General features: G+C 39.1%; 1 protein-coding gene across 5 annotated transcripts in view; it reads right to left on the reverse strand.

The window, feature by feature from the left end:
* The window catches only part of DIP2C (disco interacting protein 2 homolog C), a 491,632-nt gene that overhangs the window by 206,391 nt on the left and 275,628 nt on the right, over positions 1 to 9,613 (reverse strand). The gene's annotated exons all lie outside the window — the stretch shown is intronic.

Below are 9,613 nucleotides of genomic sequence, written 5' to 3' on the forward strand. Positions count from 1 at the left end.
ATGACTGCAAGTCATTTACAAATTGACAAACTTCTGAATTCAACTGCCCTGTCGTCCGTGATTTTACTTCCACAATTTTCTATCATTTTGATTCAATAAAATGTGATGCATGCTCCTTCACAGACAGATTTGGGGTAGAAGTCTGGATCTACTATTTTTAAGCACTGGAAGAGAAGGAATAACTGTAAGAATATGTCCAGCCAACCATGGTTCAGTTTTTCTTGTTCTGGGTTCATCATATGTCTTTTATTTGAGATCAGTTAGATTAGGAAAGTAAAGGGAAGATTTCACAGATTCTCTGAATCATTTTGTTATTTTGTCTTCATGTGGTTTCAAGTCTTTGTTAGTCTGATCAAGCCACAATTTCAGAGACTGTAACAATAGTGTCATCAGTATGTCATGTCAAGTCCCTCCAAAACCTGCTTCAATTGCTTTAGTATATTTAGTGCTTCTCTGTAGACTGCCTTGTGCATAAAAATGTGCCCTATGTTTTAATGACATGCTTCTTGTGCTCAGAGTAATCACCATACTTATGATAGCTGGGTGCAAATGTAGAAATGAAGTATTCCAAAATTTCACTGGGAAGCTGGCGCATCACTCAGCCTTTGTTAAGCAGCCAATTATAAGGCTGATAGTGGTTGTGGGAGACTGTAGAAGAGCTGTAGGTCGTTCTGGAACAGGAACTTAAATTATCATTATGGCCATCTTTGAAGACAATGATTACCTAAAAATGTGTCACTTGGAGGATCATCAAACTCAATATCCTGCTTTTCCACTTTAGTAGACAGTTTAATTATGTTTTGCATTTGTGAGCTGAGCATGAGTCCCTCTCTCTGCTTAATAACTCATGATAATATTTACAATTTTTTTTAGAAAATTTAGCTGATTTCATAACCAAAGTCCATTCAGTTGCATGCTTTCTACCACATCCTTCAATTGTAGTCAGTATGAGTCAGAAATTCCTATGTTGATTTTTGATAATCACTAAAGAGCAATTGCTTATTTGCCGTATTGATCAGCAGCTTTCACATTTCCTACAGTAAGAATGAGAAACAACTATGTAGTAAATTCAACACTCTGAAGTCTGATGCCCAGTCAAGTCTCCACAAGTTTATGGATTCTAGTAAACAAGCCTCCTAATACTCATAACTGTACCCACTTCCCTTTCCAACATCTAATGACAACTGATTCTAATCCATGCCTCTGTGACCAATCAACATAGACTACACCCATTCCCCTTCAGGCTTCTAGATAGTTATAGAACGTTTTTATAATTTCTTAATAGGCCTACTAAGCAAAGACAAAAACAAAAAATATCTTCCCTTTTAGATTTATTAACATTTTCATTCACAGGTTGTACGTAGAGCCTAATTTAGTTTTAAAAAACCTTTCAAGTACACCTCTACCCCAATATAACGTGAACAGATATAATACGAATTCGGATATAACGCGGTAAAGCAGCGTTCTAGGGGGGCGGGGCTGCGCACTCCGGTGGATCAAAGCAAGTTCGATATAACGCGGTTTCACCTATAACGCGGTAAGATTTTTTGGCTCCCGAGGACAGCATTATATCGGGGTAGAGGTGTATAATGTATTGACAGAAACATGTCATTCTTTGTTAAAAAAGATGTGGAGAAATTGGAAAGGGTCCAGAGAAGAGCAACAAGAATGATTAAAGGTCTTGAGAACATGACCTATGAAGGAAGGCTGAAAGAATTGGGTTTGTTTAGTTTGGAAAAGAGAAGACTGAGAGGGGACATGATAGCAGTTTTTAGGTATTTAAAAGGGTGTCATAAGGAGGAGGGAGAAAACTTGTTCACCTTAGCCTCTAAGGATAGAACAAGAAGCAATGGGTTTAAACTGCAGCAAGGGAGGTCTAGGTTGGACATTAGGAAAAAGTTCCTAACTGTCAGGGTGGTTAAACACTGGAATAGATTGCCTAGGGAGGTTGTGGAATCTCCATCTCTGGAGATATTTAAGAGTAGGTTAGATAAGTGTCTATCAGGGATGGTCTAGACAGTATTTGATCCTGCCATACAGGCAGGGGACTGGACTCGATGACCTCTCGAGGTCCCTTCCAGTCCTAGAATCTATGAATCTATGAATCTATGAAAATGAAACAGATAAAAGGCAAAAACTTTCTGGGTTGGAGGGTTTTTTTTCTGAAAAACTTTTGCTTTTTATATTTGCTAAATATATATTATTGTGTTGTCCTTCTCCTACCTCTCAAATAATTCAAAAATAATTCTAAAGTTCTATTAGAATCAAGATAATATATTTGGTACCATTATAGTACCATTAATTCAACATCCACAGCTATCAGCATATCTCTTGGAATTCCTGAATTGCTGAAGTGTACCATGTAAACTAAAGCCAGTCACTCTAAGGGAAATATTTTTTTCCTGCTTCCTTTACAGCAAATTATTAATTATATAATATTATAGCTCTAGGATTAATTTTAGCAGAATATTAGAAAGCAGCACTGGAATGGGGTCCCCTAAATTATTGATTCCATCCCCCTGCATGAAGAAGAAGGTATGTTGATGCGATGAGGGATAGAATACTGAGGCTGAATCAGAAACTAGATGGGGTAATATGCAGGTAAGGGGCTTATTGAAGATACCATGAGTGTGGAGGAGAGTTATTCATAATTTTGCTAGCTGACTATCACTGAAGTGAAACAATAACCTCCATTACACTAAACTGCTCCTTCAGACTTCATTTCTCCTGCAAAAGTTTAAAAAGAAAAATCATGCAAACAAAAATTACAAAAATCACACTAGCAAGATTCTGTTCTGTGTAAATTTCCTGTCACTGCAGAAATATGCATCTCAAAACTAGAGATGGACAAAACCTGGTATTAGTAAATCCTCATTGACTTTTATTTTGCAAACCCAACGCAGAGGTGGTTTAAGAACATAAGAACGGCCATACTGAGTCAGACCAAAGGTCCATCTAGCCCGGTATCCTGTCTTCCGACAGTGGCCAATACCAGATGCCCCAGAGAGAATGAACAGAACAGGTAATCATCAAATGATCCATCCTCTGTTGCCCATTCCCATCTTCTGGCAAATGATCCACATTCTGTTGCCCATTCCCATCTTCTGGCAAACAGAGGCTAGGGACACCTTCCTGGCTAATAGCCATTGATGGATCTATCCTCCATGAACTTATCTAGTTCTTTTCTGAACCCTGTTATAGTCTTGGCCTTCACAACATCCTCTGGCAAGGAGTTCCACAGCTTGACTGTGTGTTGTGTGAAAAAATATGTCTTTTTGTTTGTTTTAAACCTGATGCCTATTAATTTCATGTGGTGACTCCTAAATCGTGTGTTTTGAGAAGGAGTAAATTACATTTCCTCATTTACTTTCTCCACACCAGTCATAATTTTATAGACCTCTCTCATACCCCCCTTTAGTCGTCTCTTTTCCAAGCTGAAAAGTCCCAGTCTTATTAATTTCTCCTCATATGGCAGCCGTTCCATACCCCAATAATTTTTGTTGCCCTTTTCTGAACCTTCCAATATATCTTACCACAATATATACCACATCTGCACGCAGTATTCAAGATGTGGGCATGCCATGGATTTATATAGAGGCAATATGATATTTTCTGTCTTATTATCTATCCCTTTCTTAATGATTCCCAACATTCAGCTTGCTTTTTTGACTGCCGCTGCACATTGAGTGGATATTTTCAGAGAATTATTCCTACGACTCCAAGGTCTCTTTCTTGAGCTATTTTAGACTCCATCATTTTATATGTATAGTTGGGATTATGTTTTCCAATGCGCATTACTTTGAATTTATCAACACTGAATTTCATCTGCCATTTCATTGCACAGTCATCCAGTTTTGTGAGATCCTTTTGTAGCTCTTTGCAGGCTGCTTGGGACTTAACTATCTTGAGTAGTTTTGTATCATCTGCAAATTTGTTTACCCGTTTTTCCAGATCACTTATGAATATGTTGAAGAGTACTGGTCCCAGAACACACCCCTGGGGGACCCCACTATTTATCTCTCTCCATTCTGAAAACTGACAGTTTATTCCTACCCTTGGTTTCCTATCTTTTAATCAGTTATCAATCCATAAGAGGACCTTCTTTCTTATCCCATGACAGCTTACTTTGCTTAAGAGCCTTGGTGAAGGACATTGTCAAAAGCTTTCTGAAAATATAATTACACTATATCCACTATATCCCCTTTGTCCACATGCTTGTTGACCTCCTCAAAGAATTCTAATAGAGTGAGGCATGATTTCCCTTTACAAAAACTATGTTGACTTTTCCCCCAACAAATTATGTTCATCTATGTGTCTGACAATTTTTGTTTTTTACTATAGTTTCAATGTTTAGATCAAAATCTCTTTTCATTTGAACCCCGAAAGCTAGGGAAGGGCTATTAGATGTTTTTTCTAGGTTTGCTTTGTCTCTAATTTGGACTATGCATGATGTTGGAATGCAGAATAGTTGAGAATCTTGCCTACGATCTCCCAGAAATAAGGCAATTTAATCATACTTTACAACCAACATTTGCAATTTAGATGAGATTATAAAATACTGTTTGTTGACTTGTGTCCTCCTTCAGTCAGAAATGCAGGGAGTAAACACTATAATGAATGGCTATATAAAGACATCTACAATACTCTTATTGCACTATATTAGGGGTTCTCAAACTGGGTGTCGGGACCCCTCAGGGGGTCACAAAGTTATTACATGGGGGGTCACGAGCTGTCAGCCTCCACCCCAAACCCCAGCATTTATAATGGTGTTAAATATATTAAAAAGTGTTTTTAATTTATAAGGGGGTCGCACTCAGAGGCTTGCTATGTGAAATGGGTCACCAGTACAAAAGTTTGAGAACCACTGCTATGTGATAATAAAGTACCTCAGACACTTAATATATCCCAGAAACTTGAAAAATTATGCTTAAAAACCAATCACTAGTCATTTCTGCAGTTGAGACTTCAGCGAATAGGAGTTCCACATCTATAGTAGAATATCCTAAAAACATATTCACATTGTTTTACCATTTGTTCCGAAAAGACCATAGACTGCAGAATGAATTAAACACACATCATTACTTTGCTTACTCAACGCCATTCCAAACGTATTAGTAAAAGAATGGGAAGACCAATAGGAGCTCACTGTTCTCCTGTGAAGTAAACAAACTGTTTATAAAGAACTGAAGAGCTACAGCTTTTGCTTTAAGATCTCCTAAAACCAAAAGATGATCAGGTCCTAAACTCCCATAAGATCCACAAAACAGTAACTCCAAGAAAAAACATTAGAGATCTTCAGTGATCTCAATACATGATGAATATGCCTGTCTTCTACAGCTTTCACAACATTTGACAAATCCACTCTCTTTTTGCTGCAGCTCCTCCACAGATTAATAAAAGGTCCATGGCATTATTACAGACCTGATGTGACAGCTTATGCTGCGGTTACTGGACAGCAGCTGTTCTCATTGGAGGCATTACCCTCTGGTGATTCTCAGATATGGAACTTGTGGAAGGCTAACTTTGTGCTCTGTCTGAGGCACAAAGTGCTGCAATAGTTCTGAAAATGAACTATAAACTATAAACGCTTATCTCTCTCATGTTTTGTGATTTATTATTTTTCCCAAATTCCTAATTTCAAATTACTGTAGACGACGATAACACAGATGCTTTATATCTTCCTTCTATCACTTGTGATTTATTTATTTTGCAATTATATTTTTTTAAATTCTGTATTGTTTTCTTATCTGTTTTTATTCAGATTTCAAAAATCAATACTAACATCACAGAAGAGGAAACAAGCCCTGTTGCAATCTTTTCTAGATTTCTTTCTAACAATCACCATTCTTTTCCAAAAATCCCATGATTAAATTGTGACTGAACTTAACATTAAAGATGCAACACCTGTACATGAAAAGGTGAAAATGTTATAGCAAAATAAAAATACAGTAACTCCTCGCTTAACATTGTAGTTATGTTCCTGAAAAATGCGACTTTAAGCGAAACGATGTTAAGCGAATCCAATTTCCCCATAAGAATTAATGTAAATAGGGGGGGTTAGGTTCCAGGGAAATTTTTTTCACCAGACAAAAGACTATATATACATAGTGACATACACACACACACACACACACAGTATAAGTTTTAAACAAACAATTTAATACTGTACACAGCGAAGATGATTGTGAAGCTTGGTTGAGGTGGTGGAGTCATAGGGTGGAAAAGGGAAGAATATTTCCCAGGAAATGCTTTACTGCTAAACGATGAACTAGCTTTTGGCTCAGCCCTCAAGGGTTAACACATTGTTGTTAATGTAGCCTCACACTCTACAAGGCAGCACGAATGGAGGGAGGGGATAGAGTATGGCAGACAGAGACACAAACACTGTGTGAGAGAGATTGCCCCTTTAAGTAGGCTGACCCCACTCTAAGCCTTGGTCTACACTGAGGGGGGAGGGGGCGCATCAATCTAAGTTCGGCAACTTCAGCTACGTGAATAATGTAACTGAAGTCGACGTACTTAGACCTATTCATCGCGGTGTCTTCACTGCAGTGAGTCGACTGCTGCCGCTCTCCCGTCGACTCTGCCTGCGCCTCTCGCAGCATTGGAGTACAAAAGTCAACGGGAGAGAGCTCAGGGATCGATTTATCATGTCTGACTAGACGCGATAAATCGACCCCCGCTGGATCGATCGCTGCCCGCCGATCCGGCAGGTAGTATAGACTTATCCTAAGTACATTGCCTTTTTAAGGCAAGTTGAGACAGCAGCTGCTCCCAGGAAGCTCCCTCCGTCCTGAGCCCTGTCGTGTTGTCCCTGGCCCCCATGGAGATGGGGTAAGTGGGGTGCAGGAGCAGGGGGGAGGGGGACACCCTGACATTAGCCTCCCTCTCTCCTCCCCCCTCCTCCCGCACAGCAAGCAGGAGGCTCCCGGGAGCAGCTCCAAGGCAGAGGGCAGGAGCAGTACATGGCAGTGATGGGAGGGACAGCTGAACTGCCAGCAATTGATAGCCTGCTGGGCAGCTGCCGCACAGGGAACTTAGGGAAGCAGGGAGCTGATACGGGGGCTGCCGGTCCACCCTGGTTCCAAGCCCCCACCAGCTAGCTCCAACGGGCTGCTCTTCCTGCACGCAGTGGACAAAGCAGGCAGCTACCAAATGATGTTATAAGGGAGCACTGCACAACTTTAAACAAGCATGTTCCCTAATTGATCAGCAACATAACAACGAAACAACGTTAACCGGGACGACTTTAAGTGAGGAGTTACCGTAAAGGATTTTTTCAGATTGCGTCTCTTCCACTTGTCAATAAATACAAATCACATGGGAAGGAAAGACTGTGCCTAGACACCAATGGTAATAATCTCTATACATATAGGCGTTTGTCCAGTAGACATAGCAGATATGATTCCTCACCATGATAAATCTGCAGCAACTCATTTCTGCTTTAGTCACAAGAAAGGATGGCAGCTTTGACTAAGTAAAGGTTCTGAGAAATAGTCTATTTGCCTATAACAATGTCAGCCATTCTGAATACACACTTCTCTACTCTGAACTTCAAGTGCCACAGGCCAGCTAGCTAGTTAGTACAATGAAACGTTGCTAATTTACATGGATTGGAGGGATATCCATTTTGAATTACTGCATTTTGTGAATCAGCAAGGAACTGAAAAAACAAGGTGGGCTGGAGCGGATGGGACTATCAGCAATGCTGCATTACAAATTAACTGTATTCACTTATTTTTGACAACTGAAGTTTACTGTGCCAGTAAATTGCACAACTTTATATTTTGTGAAGTAATGAGAGCTCTCTCTTCATCACTTTATTAAATCTTGGCTGAGAATTCACAACATATCCTAATTTTCTGTAACTATATATGAAATACTGTGATTTTGGCATAATTTAAATGTCACACCCCCACACACAAAACATAAATATTATATAGGGATCAGTTTTCAAACTTGGACACTGAAACTAGGATGTCCAGTCCTGCATTTGTGTGTTCAAATAGCTGTTTGGCACCTATACACTGATCTCAGTGCCCAAATGCAGAGTTAGGCACCTTAATTTTGACAAGTTTTAATACAAAGTACCTTTTAAAGTCCTAATTCTGCAAGCTGATCTACACAGACAGGTGCTTTTGCTCAAACAGAGCCCTTCCTAGGCACATGTCACACTCCTGTTTCCTTATTTCCACTCTTCTTCTGAACTTGTTTTTAAAATACCTTCATTTATTAATTCCTTTCTTTTTCAGAATCTTCCCTCCTTCTGCATGGACTTTAGTTATCACGATGTCTTTTTAAAGTCAGCTTCTGAAATCTATTTGAGTAATTTCACTCTCCCTTGACTCTCCTTGGCTAGTAATCTGCTAGAAAACATTGTTCTAAATCAAGTTTTGCTTCACATTTGTGGCCAGGCCCTGTCTGATCACTGTGGGAGTGGGTTCAGAATTGAACGCTCTGCAGCAATAGCACTACATAAAGCCTTTAATTATTTGGTTATTTCAAATCCATAAAGCTCATCATCTCTTTGAATTTACCTTGATTTATCAACTGCAAGCTTCAATATCCCTCATCATAATGTTCTCATTGTCTTCCATGTAAGGTCTTGCCCTGCAGTGGCTTGCGTCATACATTTCCAACTGCTTCTTCTACTGTAGGTAATTTGTAATAGTTAACTCCCCTGAGTCAACCAGGTCCCTTCAGGGTTCTGATCTGGTGTCACTGCTACTGTATTTTCTCTTTATTCACAATGTGGATAAAGGTATCATTTCTTATAATGATGATGCATACATGTCTGTTTCTGATTCCTACCCTCAACAGTTTTCACCTATGCTGTCTGTTATCATTTGCTTGTCTGATGATGTGGCATGAATGAGTCTTAAATTTTGTATGTTAAATATTGAAAAGATAACTAAAACATTTTTTTGCCAAAGATGCCTCTATGTTTTCAGTGTCTAGAGGGTAATCATGGCGTTGAACCTGGGAGTCCTTTACAATCAAAGATAACAAGGTGTTGCATTTTTGTGCAGCCAGCAGGACTACTTAAAGTTCCCCATCTGTAAAATGCAGCTAATGATACTTACCACCTCTGTAAAGCTCTTTGATATCTCTGGATAAAAAGAACTATGCAAGAGGGAGGTATTCATTTTTACTGTTAAGTGTTTGCAGGATTCGAGCCAATAGTTAGAAACATAGGAATTGTCATACTGGATGTAGTCCAGTATCCTGTCTCTGACATTGGCAAGTAACAGACGCTTCAGAGGAAAGTGTAAAAATCCTGCAACAGGCAGATGTGGGATAATCTGCCCTCTCACCCTCTGACCCTTGGTAGGTCTCAGCCTGGTCTCTAATAGTTAGAGATTGGTTTAAACCCTGAAGCATGACGTTTTATGCCCTTTCCAAAATTTTAGTTAGTATTAACAAAAATATCTTGAATTATAATAGTTATCCATATAAATGTGCTATCCCTTTTTTAATCTTGCTAAATTCTTGGCCTCAACAACTTCCTTTGACAAAGAGTCCACTATCTAATTAGGCATTGTGTGAAAAAGTATTTTCTTTTATCAGCTTTGAATTCACCAACTTTTAATTTCATTGAATGTCCCTGTAACAG

Source organism: Terrapene carolina, unplaced genomic scaffold, assembly GCF_002925995.2.
Source record: "Terrapene carolina triunguis isolate 2854851 unplaced genomic scaffold, T_m_triunguis-2.0 Scaffold111, whole genome shotgun sequence".
Lineage (NCBI taxonomy): Eukaryota > Metazoa > Chordata > Testudines > Emydidae > Terrapene > Terrapene triunguis.